Raw genomic sequence first — 27,817 nt, forward strand, 5'->3', positions numbered from 1 at the left:
TCATTTCAATTGAAAATTTAAGGGACCAGAGTCTGGAGGAAGAGTGGAGAGACACACAGTCCAAACTGCGTGAAGTTTCCACAATCAGTGATGGTTTGAAGAGACATGTCATCTGCTGGTGTTGATCCACTGTGTTTTATTATCAAGTCTAAAGTCAGTGCAGTGTTTTCCCGGAAAATCTTACAGCACTTCATGCTTCCCTCTGCTGACAACTTTTCTGGAAATGTGGATTTCATTTTCCAGCAGGACTTGGCACACTGCCCACACTGCCAAAGTACCAATTGGTCTTATATAATTTAAAATTGTTTTGAGACACTGATTTTTGACTTTTCATTGGCTGTAAGCCATAATCATAATCAACAATAAAAAATAAACGCTTAAAACAGATCACTCTGTGTGTAAAACAACTGTATAATATATGAGTTTCACACTGAAATAAAGTAACTTTTTAATGATATTTAGATATTAGAGAGTGGCAAATGCTGCACAAGTAGCGTAAATTAATCTATGCTAACATAACTCCCGTATGATCTCATTAAGTGAAAAATGTACACACCTTTGAATCATTTGAACAGTCAGTTTGGCCATTACAAATTACAAACTGCTGTGAAACTGTAGAGAGAAGCTGGTCAGTGTTAGCTTAGTTAGCTTAAGAACATTCTGTTCAACACAGAACACAACTGTTTTTGAAGTATTTCTGACTAAAATTCCACTTTAAAAACATTGTTCTGAGCCCACATGCTAAACAAACCTTTGACTAGCAAGCTCAGGTACAGATTTACAGAGTATAAGTCAACTTAGTGCAGCTGCTGTTGACAAACGCGAATACATGAGTACTGTTGATAAAAAACTGTCTGAGACACTGAAGCAAGCTCAAGCAGCTGGTGTTAAAGTGACAGAAAAGCTAAATGTGATAGCTTATGTTGTGTTTGGACTCCACAAGTCAGCCAAGTAAGCTTATATAAATTAGCTAAGTTAGCTAGCAGGCTAGACACCAAAGCACAGTTTGTGTTTTAGCTAACTGAGGCTGAAATCCCTCATGTTTAAAAGATAAAGCTTTATATCTGAAAGCACAAAGTGAAATAAATTGTCTTAGAAATGTTTTCAACTATTTTGAGCACACAAGTTCATTCATGTTTGCTTGCTTTCCATTTATTTCAATTTTCGTGCATTGCTAACTCACAGTGCACATTTAATAAATAGGCAAACTACTTTGGCTGTGTACTTGATAGACACAGAACAGAAATTTGACAAATCAAATCCTAATTTTGCCTAAATAACACATCCTAATTTTAAAATACTCATGTCATACTCACTTTAATTACCAATAAAACTGTGAACTTTAAAACGTTATGCACTCATTCACTTTACCAGCCTTAAGCTATATACCATATTTGCACTACTGTTTATACGGGTTCTGTTTGTCATTCCATCTTAATCACCCCCCATCACCGTTGCACTATTGTCTTTTGTCTCACATATATCTATTTGTGTCCTTGTTGTATGGTACATATAGTGTCTCCCATTCTTTTATATTTATAATCTTATTTTCTGTACTGTAATTTTTGGGAAGGAGAGTAACGTAATTTAAATATGTCCTGTACATATGCAGTATTGACAATAAAAACTACCTGACTTGACTTGAAAATACTGGCACGATTATCACTGCTGTACTGAATTGATGCTTCTACACCATAAACTACAAAGAGCTCTGAAGATGTGTTTAGCTAACAAAGCAGGTTTTATGGTGCAATACTTTACCTCAAAGTGCTAACAAGGCTAACCACAAGTATCAGACTGTTGCAATCAAATCTTCATGTTAGCATGCCTGTATTAGCATTTTCAGACTGAGGTATTCCACAATCTTACCCAGCACTCTGCACTCTTTGGAATCATTTTCTAAAGTTTACTCGCCCTTTACCTGAACAGTCTGTTGCCAGCTTCTTGTGGTTTATAGAGTAGCTAAGGAGGCCACTGTGGTGTGTGTGGTGAACAGTCAAAGAGGAAGGGGAGACGTTCTGTATGCACAAACATCTTTTTTTCCCCAACCATTTATCTCACTCAGGCAACCGAAACAGAAAATAGAGAGGACACCATGCTAACAAAACCAGAAGTTATACTGATTTTGACAAGCAGACGGTTGACTGCTGTATCTTTGACTTAATATAGGACACTGAACAACCACTAACTACTGTAGCTGTAACTTCATCTGGCACGCTGCCATGTGTGAGCTTAAGTGTAAACACAGATTGTGAAAAGGGTTCTTTAAAGCAGTGTTGTAGAAGAACTTTTTGGGTTTGCTAAACCAATGGTCCTCAAGCAGAACACATAGGAACTAAGCAAAAACATGGACCATCTGAGGGGTCTTCAGTCCCGGGCTAAGGAATACTGCCCTAAACTATCTTTTTCTGAATGTTTTACTCAAAGAATCTTTGCTTTTTTTATGGAATATGTAAGTGTGAAGAGCCTCTTTTACAGTTTAAAGAGCCTCAAAATATGCAATTAAAAGTTTTTATTTTTTAACCCAGCTGTTGGGAGGATACACTTTAGCTTAGCTATCTGTCAATGTGAGAAAAAGACTTGCTTTTGCTGTGCTTTTGAGATGCATGCATTGAATGTTGATGTGATACATTATCTAGATACATTAATAGGATTACATATTCGTTTACATGGACAATTCTTTTTTTTATAATTTTATTTATAATTTTTCCCATTTTCTCCCAAATTTACTTGGCCAATTACCCAACCCACTCATTAGGACTCCCCCTATCACCAGGAGGGTGAAAACTAGCACATGCTTCCTCCGATACATGTGAAGTCAGCCACCGCTTCTTTTCAAGCTGCTGCTGATGTAGCACTGCCGAGCAGCCAGCGCGCTCTGAGAGAAGCACAGCGACTCGGTGCCGATACATTAGCTCACAGACGCCCTGTGTTGTGGACATCACCCTAGGAGTGATGTGGGGAGAGAGCGCCATCTACCCACCCGGAGGGAGCAGGGCCAATTACGCTCCCTCTGAGCGCCGGCAGCTTGATGGCAAAGTTGCATGAGTGGGTACATGGACAATTCTGGCCAGATGATGCCAATCAGAATCATTACCACTCACTGCATTGAGCTGTTTACTGTGAAAAGTAATGCTTTCTATGGTGTATTTCAGGTACACATGAAATTGTGGGACATTCCATTCATTGATCCATTAATTTTGTACCAACTATCAGGCCTCACTTAAACTGCCATAATTCACATTGGCTTGCCATGAGCATGCTGGGCAATTTTTTTAGCCTCACTCACAAGATAACACTTCACAACATTTACAGATATGGACGTTCCCAAGCCATCCCTCAAGGTTACAGCTCATGATTTAAGTTATGTACTACAATTCCATGACTTTTTGGTATTGAGGGAGATTACAGTTCCTTTATTTATGAATTTGTGGTGATCAAAACCATTTATAGTAGTTAGATTTTGTGAAATATTAAACCGGCAGTAGACAAAATGTGCAAATAAAGAAAAATAGACATTCCATCATCTTTGTCAAAATGTCTGAGAGCAGTTTGTGAGGAACTGTGGCCAAAAAGCCACAGTTGCATTTTTAAAAGTAACTCCACTTGGAAAGCTGCAGTGCCTGGACTTCCTAGTCCTCATGCTTCCTCATCATGCTCCCTGTATCACTTTAACATACAACCAAATTCTCTCACAGCGCTTGGGCTAATTCTATTTCTATAACTAATTCACATGTGTTGCATAGCTTACTACTGTTATTACCGACATAGGTTAAGTAAGAGAGAGAGAGAGAAAAAGACAGAGAGAGAGGGAACATTGTAGGGTATATTAGTGTATAAATAACAAATCAGCCCGCCTTGAGCCAATAAGCTACTAGAGTGAATTTCTGTTTTATCGTCACAAGACTGGATGACTTTAGAGGCAGAATCTAATTTGGAGCCTCGTAACCGAGCAGATATCACACGAGTCTCAATTACATTTAGAAGCGTTGCATGTAATGGCGGGAAGGGCTGGCTGAATTGATCATATGGCTCAGCAACTGAGACCTTGAGGCTCCAATATACTCCTAATTGGTACTGGACCAAATTTACTACTCACAATGTCAGCACTGTCTCCGTGTGCCACAGTCTAGTTGCTGCTATGATGCTTTGCTGCATTGCAAATGCCGAGAGTGCCAGCAGGCATACACAGGTATACACTTACAGTATTCCACATACTAATAAACATAAAGTGGATAGAACTTTGGTAGGTCAGGCTGGACATATGCACTGAGGAACTAAAACAGTATGGCTGCCAGCCTAGTAAACTGTAGGTCCACTGAGTGCCACCAAAACTCTTCTGCTGACCTTTATTGGTGCACTTTGGCATTAGATAACAAGGGTGGTAATGAAGCAAGCCTTCTCTGTAGTCATTGACATCCACTTTGCTTTATCTATGAGAGTCCCCGTATTTTGACATCAAAGATTGGCCTCCATCATACTTTATTATACTTTACCAAAATGATTTGTGTTTGTTAGAACTTGTGAATGCACTCATTCATCTAAACTCATGGGATGGCTTGGGAAGGCCAACACCTGTACAAGTTGCTAGTTATGAGGTGTTATCTTGTAAGTGAGGTTGAGCTCTGGCCTCATAGCCTGCTCAGAGCAAGGACAGCTTAGTGCGTGGTAATGATCGTGACCTGCAGCATCTGGCTAGAATTGTCCATGCGAATAGACATGCATCTCTGATAGGATTGTCAATTGGCAATTGGTCCGACAGGTGATTTCCTCAAGTCAGTGCAGTGTTCTTCTTTTATCTTTCATTGGACATGGCAAAAGTCATGGGGTGCTATGCTAGGTTGATCCCATGGCCTGTGGCATGTCAGTATCCCCTGTGGCATGTCAGTATATGGGCTTGGTGTGAAACTCAATAAATTAACATTCATTTATTTAAGCTCCTCCAAGATTTTCTGCACTCATCTTCCCAGGCTACATCTTTTCAGACTCTACCTCACAGTACCACACATTACTTTGCTCTACCTCACTCTGCCTCGCTCTGCCTCCAGCCTAATTATGCCATAGGAGCACAGTCTGCAGTGTGTAGAGCTCCCACTGTTGCTGCATGCAGGTAATGCACTTTGAGTAGCCCTTTCTATGTGTTTGTCGTGAAAACTCATATCTCTGTAAACCTATATCAAACACTATGTTGTGCAGATAAGCAGTTCACTTGTTTCATTTTTTATAATTAATTTATTTTATGCTATAAAACGACCCTGGGTATCAGCAAAACACCGAAAAGCATAATGTGCTATTCTAGGTTTTTTTTGGCTACCTTGCCCATCACTCCTGACATCAGCTGAAATTCTAAATTCTATCAGTATCGAAAACCAACAATCTTAAATCAGCAAAGAACGCTTCTAAACTGGGCTACAAGCAGAATGACTCAGCAGAACCAGCGGAATCGCCCCGTCAGCAGAGCTGCCACTCAGTCAGTGGGTCATCAGGCCAGCCTAGCCAACCAGAGCCGAATGTAGCACATTGGAGCGTCATAAATAATGGGGGAAAGCGTGATCATTAGCCTGGATTATTTAGCTTAAACATTGGCTCCCTTCCACGGCAATCTAGAAGCCATTACCTCACAATGAGCAATTCCCGAGCCAGCGCCTGCCAATCAGAGAGCGGGAAGCAAATTGAGGCGGACTGTGAAGGAAGGCAGGAGGAAGCGTAAGTGCAGAGTCAGTGTGGGAAGTGCTTGGCTGTAGAGTTTCCTTTTTTTTCAGGTAGGAAAGAGAGAGAAAGAGGCAGAAAGAAAGAGAGAGAGCTGGAGAGAGAGAGAGAGAGAGAGAGAGAAGGAAGGAAGGGAAAGGGGGGGGCTATAGAGCTCCTCCCCAACTGCTCTGAACCAGTCTGCACTCTGCTGGGCCCCTCAACCCGCTTGGAGCCTCGCCAGAACCCACAGCACAGTCAGAAACTTGCTAACACACACACACACAGGATCCTACTAACACAGCAAACAGACACATGGCCCAACACTTATTCCCCCACCCCCACCGACACAAGCTCCTACTTAAAACCGCACATTTATAAACTTGTGCACACTTATTTGTTTTAATGGCGAGACACAGGGAGGAGGGGCATATTCCTGTATAGTTTCACTGTGTCTTTTCAGGTAGTACATGTTGGATTTAGAGATATGTTTTGAAGCATTAATGTCTTGTTGTAATAAGGCATTCTTTAATTTCTATGGTTTATTCGTAGTTTGTAAAATACAGTACATTCTTCCTTCCTCATGTGTAATAGTGCAAATTCCACTGGCAGCAAAAGAACATCCCCAAAGCATGATACATCCAACCCCATACTTCACAGTTAGGAGAGTGTTCTTTTTGTATTAGTGTAATATGGCCAAAAAGTTCTAATTTTACTTAATCAGGTCATTTAACACAATTTATTCAAAACACATCTGACTTGTGTAGATGTTGAGTGACATGCAGTCACAGGTTTCCTTCTTATCATATGTTTGTGCAAACAATGCTGCACAGTGGAATGGTGCACTTGCCTCAATGCACCGCAACATATTCTTTTCTTTTTTGACGAGAAGCGTTGGTTCCCTCAGGCGCAGGTCTGCCGTTGTCTCACAGGAATAGAATTAACTCAGATTAATTAACACATCTGTATAAGACTTGAGGTGATATCTACTGAGTGAGACATGCCAGATTAATGGAACATTCTATTTCTTTCCAAGTTTAGAGCTTTTCCACCGACGTGGAAACGGCACCATTTTGGTTTGCGCACCTAATTTTGAACTGGTTCGTCACGTTTCCACCAACAAAAGTAGGTTTCGGAACCTGGAACGTTCATTCTTAGCGAACACAGGGTTCTTCAGCATGAACCGTGATGACACATGTGGGCGTATCTGATTGTAAAAACGTGCTAATTTGCTACCAATTTGCTAGCACCAACGTTCTTATAAGCCTCAATGCAACTGGTTCAAGATTTAATTTTTTTTTTTTGGGGGGGAAGCTGTGCAGGGATTTAACATTACAAAATCCACAGTGTCATGTGTACTGTAGAAGGCATTACTACTTACAGTGGACAGTGCAGTGGGTGTATGGTCATGTCCTGCAAAATTTGACCAGTAAAATTTACATATATCCTGCAGTTTAATTAAACTTTCACTACAATTCTTTACGGCTTATTTACAGAGAGTTTTGGCAAGAAACTGTATGTGGAATTATGAATATCTAACAGTATGTCTCTTCTGTTCTACACACATATACATGTAATAAGAATGTTTTTGGTCTTGGCTTTATATATGAGTTTTTTTCTTTGAAAGCGTAAGTACATTCAACCCTGAAAATGTACGAAAACAAATACGCACAGCCGCACAAATGGACACACACACATACACACGCTCTATGCTCTGACTATGTGCCAGCGCTCCGTCCCCCTGATAAAGAAGCTTTTGAATATCAATGAGGTTTATTTTCTCTCTCCTCTCGAGCAGCTTTTATAGAGCGGCTGCCACGCTTGGCTTTTAAGAGGTGGTGGGGTGGTGGTGGGGGGGTGTAATTAGGAAATCAATACCTTTCTCCAAACCCTCTTCAGCTATGCACACCAGTATTGACTTGGTGTATGTCTTCCCTCCCCCTCATACACCCGCACACAGACACACACACATGCTTGCACACAGACACACACACACACCTACATGATTAAACAAACACAGGGAGGCTATGAGTATATACACACACATATATACGCACACACACTAGGCAGGAACTGTGACGGAGGGGCTGAAATGTCATTAGTGGCTTCAGTTGCAGACTGTGGAACTGACTCTTTAGTGTCTCAATGAGAGAATACTGATGGCTGTGTGTGTGTGTGTGTGTGTGTGTGTGTGCACATGCAAGAGCGAGGACAAGCGAGAGAGAGAGAGAGAGAGAGAGAGAGAGGGAGAGAGAGAGAAAGGGAAAGACACACAGTTACGCACACTCCCACACACCAAACACATACAATCCTCACTGAAGTACTGAAGGGAGAAAAATAGCTTTTCAATTCATAACCTTTTCCTTATTATCTATCCCCTTAAAGAACAAATATCCTAGAAAACCAACATTTCCTGGAAGTATGCAAACACTGTTACAAGTTTTAAAATATGTAAAGTTCCACAAAATCCATACATACAGAATCTAAGCTGCATAAAGCAGATAATTCTTTAAAAAAAACATAATTGTATTCCATTCAGACTAAATAAGCAGCTCAATTGCATACCTATCTTCTGTATATCATGCCTATTGTGCTTCACCGATTAACACCAATTTAAATATACTGTCTCAGGGCATGCCCCTGATAACAAATTCACTGTCGATTGGCACATCATTACGATCTGCACTCGTTTATTTGTAGTTTTGTTTTCATCTCTCTTTACTCACATTTATTTTCACACATGCCCAAGCCATAGAGTTTCTGTATCCCGATAGCCTCTAAACTTCTTGTACTCCATCAAAGCAGGTAACTGAGCTGTAGTTCACAGCTTTACTGACCCACAGGTCTCTTTTTATTGTTTTTTCCATCCTTTATTCCTACCATTTACTTCCATTCAATTTTAGCAATGTCCAAGGCCAACAGTTTCTGTGTCCCTAAAGCCAGAAAAATGGTCCTCAAACACTAAGCCAAAACTATACTATGTTTATATGTTATAATACTGTATATTTGTTATCCCTCATTCCTCAAACATTAACTGCACAACCATTCTTTTTAAGTGTTATTCTTGCTTTTATTATTATTTTTATTCTTGATTTCTGCCAGATTTTCACAGCATAACTAACTCTTCCTGCAGTTTTTGCCTATTTAGATTTTTTCCTCATATAAATGAATAGGTTGAAAACGTTTGTCATCCTTCTTGTATTAAGATGATACAAATAAAGAAAACACCCCACCAGCCGCATGTGGTTTACAACCACAGGATACCATAGCAACTGCCTTGCAATGGCCAAGCAACACCTTAGCAACCACTAAATTACAGTTGCAATCACCTTTAAACAATGTAGCACCAATCTAACAAGTATTAAAAATACTATAGTAACCACCTGTGATACAATAGAAACCACCTACCAACACTGCCTATGTATTCAGGCTACAGCAGTTTAGCCCCACCCAATCATGATGAAGTTATAAGTAGTGTTTTAGTCTGGGTTGCTTTCATAACGAGGTATGATACATCTTTTACATACAGAAATCCAGTCTTAAAAGGCACAATTAGGCAACACTGGCCTTTTTTACTGTAGCTTTAAAAAGGGGTTTGAAACTTGCACTCTAAAAAAACAGTGTTTTTAACACTTAATCAACAGTTTTTAATACCAAATTAAATTGGTATTTATTTTTTTTTACACCCACACGTTCATTGAAAACGTGGCTATTCATGGAACCAAAAATGGTTCCTTTTCTGAATTGCTGGAAGCACCTTTATTGTTAAGAGTGTGTGAAAATGATTGATGGCTGTTTTTGGCACAAAAACCCACACAAAGGTCATAAGAGGACCTCAGAGGAAAATAAAATGCAAGAAAAATGTTGGATATGAGCCCTTTAGACTGGAAGTCTAGGTATGTGCAGCCACGCTTCAGCCCACTCTTATAGCAACATGGCCTGCATGTTAGTTTTGTATTATTTAACCAATTATATCTATCAGTTAGTGAATAATACGAATTTAACAATATCATTTCTGATTGAAAAATATACATATTGTTGGCACCCAATATTAATCAAACCCTAAAAGACCAAATTATAAATTAATCAACTAACTAATGATATGGTGTGAAACAGTACAGAACTTTAGGGAACTTCCAGGTTGATTTAACCTAATAATGTTTAATGATTAAGATCTGTCTTGGACTTTTATTATGAAGCCCAAACTGGTGGATTAGCCATAATGGGTAAGCACTAACTGCAGATTCTAACTGTTTTCCAGGTGGAATTAATTACAGTGATATGTCAATTATGGCTATAATTCACTTCAATATTTAGATGTTGAGCTAAGAACACTGGAATGCAGCTAGCAGCTCAATGCTAGCTAACAGCCGAGCTGTTTTTGATGTCAGAATAATGTTAATGTGCTGGTTAGATTCAGTTCTAAGTAAGTTTTGGTGTTTGCTATGAAATGTGTATAATGTTAGTATGCTAATCTGGTTTTCATTTATATGCTGTTTGATTCACCTCCAAAAATGTACAGTTACCAGAAAAGAAGCTCAGCATAAGTTCTGCCGTAAAACTCAAACGCCATATCAGAGTCCAGCTGCGATGAGACCTGAGTCGATGACGTTTGCTTTAAATCAAAGACTTTTACTAGAAATATTATTTCCGAATAAACTGTAAATAATTTATTTACATTAAAAGTTCTTCTTTTGTATCATCACCTTTGAAGTCTCCTGGTAGAACTGTAGCACTGGGTCAAAGGCCTCCAAAAAAGGCAAAAAAAGCGATACTTTTTTAAAGCCTTATTTTTTTTCTGTGATTAAATAATAAAAAAAAAGGGTAGACCGAAGTCTTGATACTGTGTCATGATATACAGTTAATTATGCAATTAAGTTTAAATAAAGTGGAAAAATATTAATAACCCAGCTCTCCCGGCTCTAAGGGTTAATTCAATTTGTTGACTCTTTATAAATTATGCCCATATCTTTACTAAAATCGGTTTTATCAGATCATAACAAAGAGAGATTTAATGACACCTTATCAAGAGTAATGGCAAATGTCATATTACGAGAAGAGACTGTGTGCGCGCATGTGTGTGTGTGTGTGTGTGTGTGAGAAAGAGAGTAAGTGCTGGCACTACAGTCGCAGCTCCACTCGTCTGTTGTGACAGTGACAAGAGGCAACAGCATTTCCATATGCAAATGAGATGTAAACAGAGCGGTGGGGAGCCACCAGTGCAGTTGAAGGCGGGGCCAGCGTCGCCACAGAAACAAGACAGCCAATGGGGGAGCCACTTGACGGTGTGGGTGGAGGTGAAGGGCCAGAGGACCTCAGTAAATGTATATTAGAGTGCGAGTGACCTGCAGTGACCCTGTTTATGGACTGCACTGACATCATTGTGATTTACTGCTTATTTAGAGCTTGCAAAAAAGCCTGATTGTCTGTCTGTGGCCTCGCTCACTCTCTCTCTCAAACACACACACACACACACACACACACACACACACACACACACACACAAACAGAGCTTGACCAGACCAGCATAATTAACCATTCTGAGCATAGCCAGGAAAATGAGGTCAAAGGTTAATGCTTACAAGCTTCCTGTGGCCTTGAGCTGGTAGAGTGTGCACACTGTGTCATTGGAAGGCGTTCATCCTTTCACACTGACCTCAGTCCAGTTTTCCAGACTCTACCGCAGTTGTTAGGGTTGGGATATAGACAGGGGTGGCTGATCCTAGACCTAGACGAACAAGACCGGTCACTGAATCTGTTCAGATACTGACCAGTGATACTGAGAACTTCCCAACATCACATATCATCAAACACATCTTCATCACTTACCATTTATCATTTTTATTAAATAAATACAATCAGTCTTGGGGACTTTTATTATGAAGCCCAAAATGGTAGATGAGCCACTTTTCCAGGTGGAATTAAGCACTGATGTTTGATAATAGATCAAAGACACTGGTTCTGTGGCTTTAATTCCCTCCAATCTTAAGTGACATTAGAACACCATAATGCAGCTAGCAGCATAATGCTAGTTTATGGCCGAACTCAACAGAAGACTTAGAACATGTTAGCCCAGATGCTAACTCTATCAAAGGATTAATTAATTGCCGATTTATTAAAATATCAGAATGATGTTGCTGTGGTGGTTAGATACAGTATGTTCTGCTGGTTACTATGAAATGTGTATAATTTCTGTAAATTACTCTGGTCTTTAGTTATGGTGGGGGTGGGGGGGTATCTAAGCTAAGTAAAGCTGAGCTAAGTAAACAAAACTGTAATTCTCAAAAAAAAAAAACATTTCTTCAAACAAGCACTGGATGTTAATCTACACAGATTTCACTAATAAAAACTGTTTATTTGGGTCAGAAAAGCACTTTCATTTATTTAGAGTAAGCTTAGATTTGGACATCTAAGCTTACTGTACAGCTAGGTGCAGCAGCATTAGCATTAGCGGCTAACCTAATAAATGCCACCCGACAAGCCAGGGTGCCCCACGTAGCTTGTTTTAACATGGTAAACACGCAGATTACAGTCCGATATACTCATCTCTGAACGGCAAAATAGCTAGCACTCATCATCGTTAGTGGCTAAATGCTAATACTGCTCCAACCTGACCGGTAAAATTCACACGTAAGGTGCACCAGAGTATAAGCTGCACCGGTGATTTTGGGTAAAATTAAAGTATTTTAAGTGTGCCTTACACTGTAAAAAATACTGATGGCAGATTTGCACACTCTTGATATTTTCTCAGTGGCTTCATGAGGTAGAGTTTATACAAATAAGAAAATGATTAACTTTACAAAGAGTTGGATTTGTGCAGCTTTATAACAAAGATTCTATTGATGCTAACAAAATGACTGCACAGATGTACCTCAGGTGTTCAAAGCTAATGCTCTCGGCAGGCACCAAGTAAATAATAAACCCAATTTAATTTAACTTAAAGCTTTAAAGCAGATTTGAAGCTTTTGAGAGGTTTTTGCATTGGAGCTGCTATTAGTTTTACAGTATAGCTAATGTTTACAAAGTGAAGCTTTATAGTGAAGATGCTAATTATGCTAACAGAAAGACTGCGCAGATGTAATGCTCTGAGGTAAAAGCTAAAGCTCTTTATTGAACCATGAGCGCCTTTATAAATCTGAGAACTGAGATAGCTGATGTTTTATAATAAGCTGGGTTGGTGAAGCTTCATAACAAAGATGCTAACAATGCTAACAGATTTGATCACACAAACATGGCTACCTCAGAGATGCTTAAATGTGCGGATGTAAATAGACAGAATAGTGTTAACGTTACAAGTGTTTTCAGAGCTGCTCTCTGTCCTGAGTGTATATGTGTGAGAGAACCCCAGTTAGTTAAGTCGTTAGCTGTGGCGCTCGTTCCCGAAATACACCAGCACACTGTTCCAGCAGCACACCCTCTCACACTGAGAGCACACGCTAAAAATATCCCTCTCATACACACTTATACACACACACACACACAAACACCTAGAGTAGGGGGGGGAAGGGCACACACACAGACACACATGCTCACAGACACAAATGCTCTCTCTCTCATACACACACACACCTCCCAGAGTCTCCTCCATTAATTGCCTTGTTTATTACTCGAGCCTGATATCTATTGACCACTTTACCACTGCACAAACACCACCAAGCGCTCACACATTCAATCCCCCCTTAAAGCCCCAAACCCTGCTCTCTCTTACACACACTCTCTCTCACACTCACACACGCCAACACACACACCCTCTGAAAACTCTACCTTGGCTCAACCTTGCCTGAGGCCCAACACCTAGACCTATATATCTTTATATATGCCACCTTCAACAGCCATCCTCGACCACCGTCTGCATATGAAGCAACTAGAGGATACAGGACCAGCTTTCACTATTCAGTAGAATCTGTACTGGATACACTGGAACTGACCTGACTCTAGATCAGCCTTCTTGACTTGAAGAAGCAAACTCTGTCCAACAAACACCAACCATGGGCTTTTGTGCCTGAAAGATTTTTGTTAAGTTTCTACAATATTCCCTCTATTCACATGGTTCTAGATTTTAGAACATACATTGTTCTGCCATGATTTTCCACATTCCCACAGATCTATAACTCTTTTTTTTCTGATTCCTATGCAAGAAGAATGCTCTCAGCATTTACACTGTCCTGGCATATATTTCCTTATTCTTATCATTTCAAAATGTTTCCTCTATTTATGCTGTTCTAGAATGTTTTGCACCATTTAAACTGTTCTAGAATGTTTCCTCTATTCAAACTATTCCAGAGTCTTTCATACAGTACATTCACACTACAGAAATGTTTTTACCCATTTAAACAGTTCTGGCATGTTTTCACAACTCAAACTGTTCTAAAATGCTTTTTAAAATTCATACTGTTCTAGAACGTCCTTACCATTTATAATGTTTGTGTTTTTCCTCCATTTAAATGGTTCCATAATGTTTCTACCTTTCACAAAGTTCTAGAATGTCTTTCTCAGTTTACACTAGATTCTAGATTGTCTTCATTTATACTGTTCCAGAATGCTTCCTCTTAGGGTTGGGCGGTATGACGGTATTTCGGTATACCACGGTATTTAAAAATGGCGACGGTTTTGTAAAATAGTGACGGTATATTAACCACGTGACGTGCCAAACCTGAACTTTGAAAAACGGACGTTTAAGACATTCTGCGCATCCACAATGAAAGAGCAGTAGGAGGGGTAAGCAGTTGGAGCTCCCTGATTGGTTATAGGGTGGGGATTCTCAGTGAGGAGATCATACAGCAAAAACTCAATAAACTCTACAGGTTTCAATAATTTTCACCAAAATTATCGCCACAAATAGCCACATTTGTGCTGAAGTGACAATAAATCCCTATACTAACCAACCAACCACCGAAATGATCAGATTTATCAGTTTATCCTGCAGCATGGGGTGTTCAGTGTGAGTTATTTAAAGTTACAGCTGTTTCCTTAAATATTCCTCATCTCTTATTTCTCTACAAAACAGTTTTTTATGTCACTCACGCTCATATTCTAATACCGTACAGAATTCTGCAGTTTCCTCAGAGTTTTCTGTCATTATTTCGCAGCTAGCTCCAGCGCTGTAAATATAAGCAGTTCCGCGGACCGCGAGGCGCTGCGCTGCCGACATCTGAACCCCGGCTCCCCTTCGCGAGCAGAAACGGCACAACACCACCCGCTGTTGAGCTGCTGTAGTGGATACAGCGCTTATAAATAAATTAACAAACACAAAAATTAGGGTATTCAATCTGTACTTTCAGTTCGTTTTATTTTTTCTTTTAATTACCGTTTTTATTAGTTTCAGTTAAGGGGAACTTTCACTTTCAGTTTTCGTTATTTCGTTCGTTTTCGTTAACAGTAATACGTTGTTATATGGTGATTATCAGGCCGTAGCTTTTTATAAAATAAAAATGACAAACAGATGACTATTTCCTGGAGCCTGGACTGACCCGAGATTTTACATTACTTTCATCGGGCCGGGTGTCGTCCGGGCTGAGAAATAAAAATCTAAGTACCCTGCTATTTAAAAGAATGGAAAATTTAATAACAATAATAATATAGTTCTGCATACTAGAGTTTAGATTGTCTGCCTGAACCCGAGCATGAAGGCGAGACTGAACACGAGCGTGAACGCGAGACTGAACGCGAGCGTGAACGCTAGACTGAACCCGAGCATGAAGGCGAGACTGAACGTGAGCTCATCCGCACGTTTAAAGCTCCGCAGCATTTAATAAAAACAGATTAATAGATATAAAATAGGAAAATAACTAACAAAACCTAGCTCAAAATGGTAAAAGAAATATAATCTAACGAATTCTAAATTAACGAAAAATAAATAGTGTACACACAGGTACAAAGCTAAAAAAATATACATAAAAAAAATAAATCATCCGCACGTTTAAATCTCCGCAGCATTTAATAAAAACAGAAAAATATAGTTATGAAATAGGAAAATAACTAACTAAACTTAGCTCAGAATGCTAAAAGAAATATAATCTAACGAATTCTAAAATAACAAAAAAGAAATAGTGTACACACAGGTACAAAAATAAAACAATATACATCAAAAAAAATCATCTGCGCGTTTAAAGCTCTGCAGCATTTAATAAAAACAGAAAAATAGATATGAAATAGGAAGGTAACTAACTAAAGCTTAAAATGCTAAAGGAAATATAATCTAAGGAATTCGAAAAAATGTAAGCACACAGGTACAAAAAAAAAATAATATAACCCCCCCCCCCCCCACCGGTAATACCGTATACCGCCATATAATCTGACGACGGTATGACGGTATGAAAAACTTCAATACCGCCCAACCCTACTTCCTTTATTTATACAGCTCTAGAACACCTCTTTCCACATGTTTTTTTTCTGTGTTCAAAATGTGATTTGAATATCACTTGAAAATTCTCATGATACACATTGTTCATGAATGTTTCCTCATTCTAACTGTTCTAGAATGTTGTTATGATTTATATTGTTCTGGAATATTTTCCTCTATTCATATTGTTCTAGAATGTTCTCACAATTTATATTGTTCTGGAATATTTTCTCCCATTCAAATTGTTCTACAATGTTCTTTCGATTCATTTTGTTGTGGAATATTTTCCTCCATTCATATTGTTCTAGAATGTTCTCACAATTTATATTGTTCTGGAATATTTTCCTCCATTCATATTGTTCGGGAATGTTCTCATGATTCATATGGTTCTGGAATATTTTCCTCCATTCACATTGTTCTAGAATGCTCTCACTATTGATACTGTTCTTGAATATTGTCCTCCATTTACAGTATATTGTTCTAGAATGTTCTCACAATTCATATTGTTCTGGATTATTTTCCTCCATTCGTATTGTTCGAGAATTTTCTCACGATTCATACTGTTTTGGAATATTTTCCTCCATTCATGTTGTTCTAGAATGTTAGCACGATTCATATTGTTATTTACACTGTTGTAGAATGTCTTTCTCAATTCATACTGTTCTAGAATGTTTTCTCTTTTCAAACGGATCTAGATTTTTTCTTTGTTCACACTGTTCTAGAATATTGTCACAATTCAAACTTTTTTAGAATGTTCTTACCATTCTTATTGACAGGGAATGTTTTCCTTCATTTAATATGTTCTAGAATGTTCTCACGATTGATGTTGTTCTGGAATATTCCCCTCTATTCATACTGCTCTAGAATGTTCTCACCAGTTCCACTGTTTTCACTCATTCAATATGTTCTAGAAAGTTTTCTACATTCTGACTGTCCTAAAATGTTTTCCCATTCCTGTCTTGTTCCAGAATCTTCTCATAGACTTGCACTGTTATAAAGAGTTTTTACACTGTTTTGAAATCTCCCTCTTAATTACAATTCTAGCATCAAGAACGCTCTCTCACATTCACACTGTTCTGGGATATCTGGATTTTTTCCACACATGTGAAACGGTTTCACATTTGGCTTGATGGCTTTTATTCTAGAAGGTTTAAAGCAGCTGCCAGTTTGGAAGGCTGGGCAGTGGATCAGAAGAGTTACTGGTCTGAGACCAGTATTGTAATGGGTCTCTATAATGGCTGGGCGGTTGGCACTGGGTTAGGGGAAGCTGGTCTGAGATCAGTGGAGATAAGAGGCTGGTACTTTTCCATGTCACCTCATAGGCCCAAAGCTGTCATCAGAGAAGGGGAGCCGTTCCTGAGAACTGGCCTACCTACGGAGCGCACACACACACACACACACACACACAGCCAATGTGGCAAAGTGATACAGCTACAGTAACACAGTGAAAACCCACTAAGCCACAAAGCCACATACTCTAAAGCGTGCACACACACACATACACACATACACACACACACACACATACACACACACACAAACACTGTTTACATCTCAACTATACCCCACCTCCCCTGAGACCCATTCCACATTCCTCCACCTCCCTGCATTCTTTTCCTGCTGAGGAGGGGGCCTGACCGACTTTCCTCTCTCTCTCTCTCTCTCTCTCTCTCTCTCTCTCTCTCTCTTTCTTTTCCTCTCTCTCTCACACACTCCTCACACACTCTCCCTTTCTGCTCCTCTCCCTGTCTTCCCTCATCTTCCTTATACTCCCGCTCTATTTCCTTTCCCAATACAATCTCCTTATCTCTCTCTCTCTTTTTCTCTCTCTCTCTCCCACTCTCTGTCTCCATCTTTCTCTCTCTCTCTCTCTCTCTCTCTCTCTCTCTCAAAACACGGGTGTAATGTGAGAGAAATTTTTGGGGCGGAGGGGACGGGGGGGTCAGAGGGGGAACGGAGGGGGGATCCTGTATCTCTCGATGGCCTTTGGACCAGTTTAGCTTTTGTCCTGTGTTGCCTGTACCCCCTCTCTCTTTTCTTACCTTATTTTACTTTTCCAGATAGAGAAACAGAGAGAGAAAGAGAGAGACAGAAGATATAAAGAAATAGAGGAAAGGGGCAAAAAGAAGAGACATAAACAAAGATATATAGAGACAAGAGAGAACAAGAGAAAAAAGAAAGAGCAGAAGAGAGAAAAAGAAATTAAGAGACAAAAAAGGAGCATGAGGCAAGGAGAGAAAACACATTAAGAGAAAAAGAGACAGACAGACAGATACAAGAAAGAAAATGAGACAAAAGTGCAAGGGACAAAAAAGTGAGAGGGAGAGACAGAAAGAGACAGGGAATGTGGGAGACAGAAAGAAAAAAGAAAATGAGAGATTGGCATCATAATATAGAGAGACTGTGAAGAGCATAACTGAGAAGTGAGAGAGACAAAGCAAAGAGCAAGAGAGACTGTGGAAAAGAGAAAGAAGAGCAAAAGAGAGAAACTAAACTGAATAAGAGAGATAGAAAGAGGAGAGTGTGAGAAAGAAAGAGAAACGAGGAGAGACAGTGAGATATAATAAAGAGGGAGGCAAAGAAAGAAACAGGGGAAGATACAGAGAGGCAAGAAAGACAGAAAGCAAAAAGTGTGAAAGAGAAAGAGACTGTGGAGAGAAAGAAAGGGGGAGAGAGACAAAAACAGAAAAATAGAGAGATAGAGATGAGTACAAGTGAAATACATGAAATAGACAGACACAATGAGAAATAGTGTACAGAGAGAAATGGAGTATTTAGAGAGGACAGTGAGAGAAATAAAGGGTTGAGAAAAGAAGAAACAAAGAAGACAAACATGAGAAGATATAGAAAGAAGAAAGAGATGGTAAGAGAGTGAATGAGAGATAAATAGAAACAGACAGGGAGAAAGAGAGAAATAGTAAAGATACAAAGACTGAAGTGGGGGATATAGAGAGTAGAGAGAGAGACTGAAAGAGCAAAAAATGAGACAAGACCGGTAGATACAGCAAAAAGTAGTAAAGAGATAAAGACTGAGACAGAGGAACATATAGAGAGAAGAGAAAGAGAAAGAGAGAAAAATAGAGACAGGCAGGGAGAGACACAGAGAAATAGTGATAAGATGAAGACTGAAAAAATGAGAAAGAAATAGAAACAGAAAGAGACACCATAGTGAAGAGACAAAGACTGAGACAGGGGAGATATAGAGAGAAGAAATAGACAGAGACAAAAAATGAGAGAGAAATAAAGACTGACAGAGAGAGACACAGAAATAGTGAAGAGACAAAGACTAAGACAGCAGGAGCCATAGAGAGGAGAAAAAGAGAGAGAAAAAAATGAAAGAGAAATAAAAACAGGGAGAGACACTGAGAAATAGTGGAGCGCCAAAGACTGAGATAGGGGAAGATATAGATAGAGAGAGAGTAAGAGAGAGAGAAAGCGAGGGAGAGAAAGCAAGAGACAGATGGAAAAAGCAAAAGTGAGAAAGAAATAAAGGCAGACAGGGAGAGACAGAGAAATAGTGGACACAAAAACTATGATGGGGAGATATAGAGAGAAGAGAGAGACAGAAAGAGAGAAAATGAGAGAGAAATAGAGACAGACAGGGAGAGACACAGAGAAAAAGTGAAGAGACTGTGGGAGATAAAGAAGAAAAAGAGCAAGAGAGTTGAGAGAGAGAAAATGAGAGTAGAAAGCGAGAGAGATGAATATAGCCAGAGCCATATCTCCTCAGTTCAATACACAGGGGCCCAAATTAACACAAACACCAGAGAACGAGAGAAGGTAGGGGAGAGAGAGAGAGAGAGAAAGAGAGAGAGAGAGAGGGATGAAAAAAGCACAACTGGTGGATTATTTGGGGCAGCTGCTGGAGTGGACTGATTTAGTGTAAATGTGATTTCCCCTTCTTGCAGAATGAGGAGGGAGAGAGAGAGAGAAGCCAGACGACTGCACAAATTACCCACCCAGTGAAACAGTAAACAGGAAAACACGTCACACAAAACCCTCTGACACACACACACACACACACACACACACACAGTCTGGAATAAAGGGAAGGAAAGTGTGCAGTAAAAGGTCACTGTCTAATGGCATCCGTGTGGATTTTCCTGTTTCTGGCCAAAGTGTCCTTATTAAAGGGACTGTAAAGGGGTTGTATTTTATCCTCCACACACTCCCCATTACTCCCACTTGCCTGTGTGTGTGTGTGTTTACGCGCGTGTGTGTTTGTGTATGCGTGTGTTTGTGTGTGTGTGAGTGCGTGCATGCACGCGCCCTCATGAATCAGTCTCTCGTTAGGGTTTTGTCTCTGCCGGTGGCACTGATCGGCTCATCAGGCTCATCACACACACAAACCCCCCCCCCCATCTAGCACTACAAAGATGGGCTAACGATGAAGAATGAGAATATTCACACTGTTCTCTTTTTTCGCAGTGTTACATATACATATTTTTGTGCAGATACACCATGTATACACACTGTACCAGTCAAAAGTTTGGACACACTTCTCACACTTCTCATTCATTCATTTTATTTACTTTCTTCTTTCATTAATTTTTTACATTGTAGTTTAATAATAAATATATAAAAAATATTAAGGGACAAAAAAAGTGTCCAAAATCCCCTGAACCAAACCTGATGAACTGAGATGGTGATTTGAGTTGATTTGGGATGAACTGGAGCTTCACAGCGTGAAGCACCTCCAGGAACTCCTTCAAGACGCTGAGAAAACTGTTCACATTCACGTTTCAAATGGATGTAGAATGTTCTAACACATTCAAACTGTTCTAGAATGTTCTTCTTCTCTTCTTTCTTCTCCCCAGCCCTGAAATAAAAGTATTAATGAAAGTAAAACACGTGTAGACCATTGTAAAAGTTGGAGCACATTGTAAAACTGTGTAAATGGAGATTAATACAGTTCTAGACTGTCCTCATCTTCACTGATGCAATGTCAGTGCCATCTTCACTTTCACTGCACTTTACTTTGGTCTGGATGAGTGTTTCATTCCATTTATACATTTGTAGAAATTTCTTCCATTAATACTATTAATAATTAATAATGCTATTAATATGTTTTTAAAATGTTTTCCTGTATTCACACTGTTCTAGAATGAGTTCCTACCTTTTCATGGTTCAGTGTTGTGGAATGTTATCTTCATCCTATATGTTTTAGAATTATCAATGTTCTAAATTATCCTATTATCTATTAATAATCAGATTAATAGCTCAATTGGAATAGAGCAAGTCTGTGTAAACACTTCAATTGGAATAGAGTAGTCCGATTAAGGCCATTCCGAGTACAATTTCTATCCGCTCGAATGAGGTAGATGATCTTTTAAATAATCCATTACATAAAATATTAATAGCCTTGTTATCACCTGAAACCGATTAGCCTAACTTTCATTCACTGGTTTCTAGTCATGGGCTGTGGGAGTGGCATCAAGCTCACTTGTGAGAATTAGGTTGCCTGAGTCCACCATTTTTTTTACACTGTTAAAGAAACAAACATTCCAACTGCAAACTTTAGAAACATAGCTAGTTAGCTAGTTGCTGTCGCTCCTCTCACATGTGATGCTCGTTGTCACGGTTACAGGTACACTAAGCAATACAACACATGCGCGTCATGTTTGATCGGATTACTTGTAGCATGCATATAAATGAAGATTTTGCTCAGACTATTGGGGAAAGTGTACATATAAACACCTCTGTCACATTCTAGAATCGGAATTAATTCATTTGGATTGGAGGAAAACTTTGCATGTAACCATAGCCACTGTTCTAGAATCCCCATCCTTTTTATTGTTGTTCTAGAATGTTCTCCCTCATTCACACTGTCCTAAAATGATTCAAATTATTGAATTACTGGAATATACACATTAGAATAAAGCAGCAGTCATTTGGAGGGACTTTCTTTGACCAAAAAGTAGTTAATACTCTATTGAATAATATCTTAACCCATCAGAACATTCCAAAACTGATGGACGGCCATGAGTGTGAGAAGTGCTTAGAGTCAGTTTCGTATTTTCGGGCACTTTTACAAGGCCACTAGGTAATGTGCAGTCTGTGAAGGTCAGTCAATTCAGCGCAGCTTTATCTGGTGTAGCGTACAGTGGTTTAAGGCTATTGCCACACAGCCCAGTCTGACCATGGAACGAACAGAGCAGCGTGTTGGTATGGTAACAGGAATACCAAAGGAGTGGAGGATAGGAGGGGGTAGAGAAAGAGAGAGAGAGAGAGAAGTAAAGAAAGAGAGAGGGCACGGGAGAGAGAGAAAAGCTTTGAATAAACTGTGTTGAGCTCAGTTCTCTAGGATCGGCCTTCTAGGTCTCTCTTAATTACCAGTGAGCACCTCAGAGTTATTCAGCCACAGTAGCGAACAGCCTTAAAGGGGCCACGTCCTACATTTCCATTCATTCCTCCACTTATCATACACTCATCATCAACAAAATAGCTGCACCCAGAAGGAAGTGTGAGATTGCAATGCTAATGGTATGAAAGATAAAGGTTACCAGGAACAATAAATTATTAAATATATAGGGCCTTATCGTACACCCTGCGCAAGGCGCATTGCGATGCCCATTCCTATCTTATACCTCATCAAAAGTCTATTTTCACGCCATGTGCTTGCACAGTTAAAATAACATCAGAGTTTAGAAATAGAAAAAAATCTACACTGATATGCATGGGGTCTGGAAGTGAGGTGTGTTCAGGTAAATTTCTGGAGTGTTGCTATTTTGGAGGTGAAAAAAACACAGGTGCGCCACTGACTGAAATAAACCTAGACCTTTCACAGTAGTTTGGACATGTTTCACGTCCATTTATACATTTGTAGAATGTTCTGCCATTACTTATATTAAGAATTAGGAATGCTAATAGAGTGTTTTAGAATACACATCAGAATTATTAATAAGGGTTTCCCGCATCGCTTTATATTTAGGCGGACACCTTGACAATAACTGCCCCTGGCCTTGACATAAACCAAAATATACTATACTGGACATTTAATATATAATATGTTGTTGCACCATCAATAAATCTTAAGCAAATACCGCCACCCCCTCCCCCATTTATACTGTTTTGGAATGTGATCTTACTCAATGTGCTCCAAAGTTCACAATGTTCTAAAAGCCCTATCCCTATTATTATCCCTGTTGTTCTGAAGTGCTCTCCCACATTCATATTGTTCTACAATGATTCAAATTATTGACTGTTAAAATGAATATTGGAATATTAACATAGTAACATATTATTTCAAAGAAGTACAATTCCAAAAAATCAAAAAGGACAGTTCAGTTTTCCAAGATTTTCAGCTGAATTTCCACATATGGACCGTATGAAGAAGACATGGCATGTTAAAAAAATGTTAACAAATGCTATACCCTGTATCAAACTCTCTGATGAAAAAAAAGCAGGAAAAAGATACAATTTGTTAAGATACAATTTTGCTGATTAATAAACAGCATGAACTGCATAGAGAAAATTATGGGGAGGGAAGAAAGTGTTACATTTTGAAATGTTACTATGGAATACATATTAGTTTCAGTTTCAGTTTTCCATGACTACCTGAATATACTGAATATAGACCAGGTTATTCCATCAATGGATTTTTTCTTCCCTGATGGCACGACCATATTCCAAAATGAAAATGTCAGGATTCATGGGGCTGGAATTGTGAAAGAGTGATTCGGGGAGCATGAGATCATCATTTTCACACATGGATTGTTCACCATAGAGTCCAGATCTTAACCTCATTGAGAATCTTTGGGATGTGCTGGATGGAGAAGTGCTGCTTTGTGCAGTGGTCAGACTCTACTATCATCAATGCTGCTGCAAGATCTTGGTGAAAATGAATGCTACACTGGATTGAAATAAATCTTCAGTGTATGTAACATTCTACATGAAATCCTTTGCCAAGAACCAAGAAATTCCAAAAAGGAAAGCAAGGAAAGTTCAGATTTCAATGTTTCAGCCCTTTTTAAATGTCTACATTTCTCTTTTGCACATCCAGGAGATACACACACATACACACACAGATTCCCTGTTTCACCTTCTCCATGCCTCGTTCCCTTCTAACCCTCTTCAGTTTCACTCAGTATAAGTAAGTGTGTGTGTGTGTGTGGTGTGTGTGTACGGCAGCTGATTCCATTCTGAGTTTCTGAAATGTCTCCTCCATGCACTATTCCTGTCGTCATCCTGCCGCTGCTGCAGCGGTAATCGGAAGCCGAGCAATGCGCTGCGACTCCAACCTGCGAGCAAGCTGTTCTCCCGCTCGCTAACAATGGCTATTTGCACACACATACACACACAGACACACAAAGACGCGAAACACCAAAGATTCCGTTCCTAGCCTGTTTCTAATTGGTTTTAAATACCTGATTTCTTGTGTAATACGTGATTTCATGCTTAGCCTTACAAGGCTGTTCTCAAAAAGCAGCAGGTGCTGGAGGCTCTCGAGGCTACGGAAGGCTAATGCGGACGGCTAACTGGTTGCTTGTTCCACATATATATAACGAAGGAAAAAGATGTCTCTCTCTCTCTCTCTCTCTCTCTCTCTCTCTGTTTCACACTTAATAAACTCAGTCAGACTTAACATAATCACCCCAGTTAAAAGGCAGCCTTAGGTAGGCCTAAACCGTGATACGCTCCCTTCTGAATGGCTCCAAACCCCAGCAGTTGCACTCTGGCCTACAGGGTTGAGTGACAACTGCAGCCACCCACACAGTGCTGTCACTCAGAGCCATAATGCCTTGAGGGCGGCCATTTTGAAACTCCGACTGAACCCCCCCGCCCCCTTTATCCTCCCCAATGCTCCCCTCCCCAACGCTCCCCTTCTGCTATCATACGAGGAGGATAATACCCAGGCTTATGAGACCAGTATCCGTGCTAACCAGCTGGGTTTCATTTGTACTGGAACAAGCCTGATCCTGATCTTTCACTTCACTTCCAAACTTCCAACATTGGATGCGATGCGTAATTTTGCGGCTCTCAAGTTCGATTCACCTGTAAAACAAATTGACGCAACAAAAATAATCATATTTGTAAGAAAATAAACATTACATGCCTTAACTTTGAGTAGAAAGCTGAGGCACAACAGTCTAAGTGCATATCTAAGCCATCAATGGCTAGGAAATAGTTGACCCTTCTTCTCCTTTTTTCACTCCTCTCATCATTCAAGCATGATGCCAGCCAATGTGGGAGCTGTCTGGTGGCTAATATAATAGAATTTCAGTCAGTTAGTGTTCTCCTCCAAGCATGTTGAATGAACTGTATCAAATATGATATTGCTTGTGATAGGTTTCCTAAAAATCTCACTTCCAGAAACCACACAAAGTAGGTGAATTGGCTACACTAATGGCACTTTTGTGCTACAAAGTACTATTTAACTCAACTCTACATTCTATACACAAACTATACACAAAGTACTTTTTAGCATCTGTAAACTTTAAGTAGAATGCTGGGTTTCCGAGTGGCGCAACTGTCTAAGCTCTAAGCTTTGTTAGAACCATTAATGGCTTAGAGGTAGCATTAATGGCTCTCCCTCGCTCGCTCGCTCATGGTTACAAAAGAGTCGGGTAGGGACTAAATATAATGTCTAAACCTTGTAGAGTCCTAGTTGGCCTGTGAGAATACATGTGTTAGGCAACACATCTCAACAATATGATACCTTTAGCAAATATTTAACATATTTTATGTCATACCAGTAGGGGTGCAGGAAAAAATCGATTCCAGCTCGAATCACGTTTCTAACATTGAACGATTCAGAATCGATTCTCATTTAAAAAAAATAATAATAATTTTGCGGGTGCAGCTACTGTCGCGCAGAGCTTTTTAGCTGTTCGCGGAGCTTTTTAACTGTACTGGGGAGCTCAGCTAATGTCGCGCGGAGCTCATACAGTCTCGCAGAGCTGTTAAAAGAGCTCCGCAGGACAGTAGATGAACTCCGCAAGACAGTCAAAAAGCTCTGCGCGACAGTAGCTGAGCTCTGCGAGACAGTTAAAAAGCTCCGTGCGACAGTAGCTAAGCTCCGCAAGACAGTCAAAAAGCTCCGCGCGACAGTAGCTAAGCTCCGCGGTACAGTTAAAAAGCTCTGCGCGACAGTAGCTGAGCTCCGCGAGACAGTTAAAAAGCTCCGTGCGACAGTAGCTAAGCTCCGTGGTACAGTTAAAAAGCTCTGCGCGACAGTAGCTAAGCTCCGTAAGACAGTCAAAAAGCTCCGCGCGACAGTAGCTGAGCTCCGCGGTACAGTTAAAAAGCTCTGCGCGACAGTAACTGAGCTCCGCGAGACAGTTAAAAAGCTCAGTGCGACAGTAGCTAAAGTCCGCGGTACAGTTAAAAAGCTCTGCGCGACAGTAGCTGAGCTCCGCGAGACAGTTAAAAAGCTCAGTGCGACAGTAGCTAAAGTCCGCGGTACAGTTAAAAAGCTCTGCGCGACAGTAGCTGAGCTCCGCGAGACAGTTAAAAAGCTCCGTGCGACAGTAGCTAAGCTCCGTGGTACAGTTAAAAAGCTCTGCACGACAGTAGCTGAGCTCCACAGGACAGTAGGTGAGTGTCCCTGGACAGCACCAACAGCACAGGGAAAATTTTTGCTCTTACTGCCTCTCCCTATGAGGCTACAGAGGGGTGTGTAGTGTCGTGTTACGGTGTTCGTTGTTGCGCCGCTAAAGTATGGAGGATGAAGAAAAATAAATCCAACCAATTTGAAAGAATCAGAAAAAAATCGAATCCTGACCCCAAGAATCGATTCTGAATCAAACTGTGGGATTCTCAAAGATTCGCAGCCCTACATACCAGCAGGAAAATAGAAATGCTGGTACTGAATACTGGTGAATACTGGCCCACTTCAAGATATTCTTGTGTCCAATGGTTTCGAGTGTGCTCCAAACCAATCATGACCCTGATTCTCAAGATCTGATATTAATCTGTTGTGCACCACCCTTTGATGACTTCTACATCTCCTAGTTCACTCAAGGTTTATTAGCACCACAGTGTACCACATAAGTAAACATGACGTTTAATCCTTGCAGAGCCACTCTACAGGACACAAAAAGTCATTGACTCCTTCAGAAGTTTCCATGGTTACTTTGCTATCACTCTAAAGATGGTACCAACAGCATTTTGGGACGTCATTGGCTACATTTTAAGGGAAATGGGGGAGCTGTGATAGTGGAAAATTAACCAGGTACCAGGACCCCTTAAGTATTGTAGGTTCCTGATTCTGAACGAACGTCTTCTATGCACATCTATTTTCCATATTCTAAGCACCACAGTGCAACAATCAACAGCTTGCTCTTACGCCATTACGCCATAAATATAAAAAATATTAACTGATGCATGTTTTGGAATTGACTCCAATCAATATAGAGCCTTTACAAGTCTTTACCAGCTTACACTGACAGACTCATCATATTCTCTCTTCACATCATGTTCCCTGATATTTGCTATAGATGCACATTTTACCACACATTTTCTCTAAAAAGTGCTGGACTGAATGCACCTTTTCAATGCTGAGCTTTTTCTACACTCATTTTATCCATCCTCAACCTCCTTTGACCTCCCAGGAATTCACTGTTCCGGAATCTAATGAGTTGCAAACGAGTCACTGCTAACCAGTCTCGGACGTGCTCTCACATAATAAACATCAAGAAACTGTCATCCACATTGAGTATCATTGTGCCGAACTGCCCGAAAAACACAAGCCTGAGGACGCTGAAAACTTAAGAACAATGCCTCCCGTCACGCAGACCGTCTCTCTCTTATAAAAGCCTGCCGTACCAAATCCGTATAGTCATTTTT

General features: G+C 40.0%; 1 protein-coding gene across 4 annotated transcripts in view; it reads right to left on the reverse strand.

Moving 5' to 3' along the window:
• The window catches only part of bcl9 (BCL9 transcription coactivator), a 162,150-nt gene that overhangs the window by 76,221 nt on the left and 58,112 nt on the right, over window positions 1–27,817 (reverse strand). The window contains exon 3 of one of the 4 annotated variants that reach the window (XM_049470166.1): window positions 20,660–20,849. The exons of the other annotated variants lie outside the window; for them this stretch is intronic. The gene's annotated coding sequence lies outside the window, so the exon portion shown is untranslated. The remainder of the gene's footprint in view (window positions 1–20,659; window positions 20,850–27,817) is intronic. 4 annotated transcript variants of the gene reach the window in all.

This window comes from Astyanax mexicanus, chromosome 21 (assembly GCF_023375975.1).
Source record: "Astyanax mexicanus isolate ESR-SI-001 chromosome 21, AstMex3_surface, whole genome shotgun sequence".
Classification (NCBI taxonomy): domain Eukaryota; kingdom Metazoa; phylum Chordata; class Actinopteri; order Characiformes; family Acestrorhamphidae; genus Astyanax; species Astyanax mexicanus.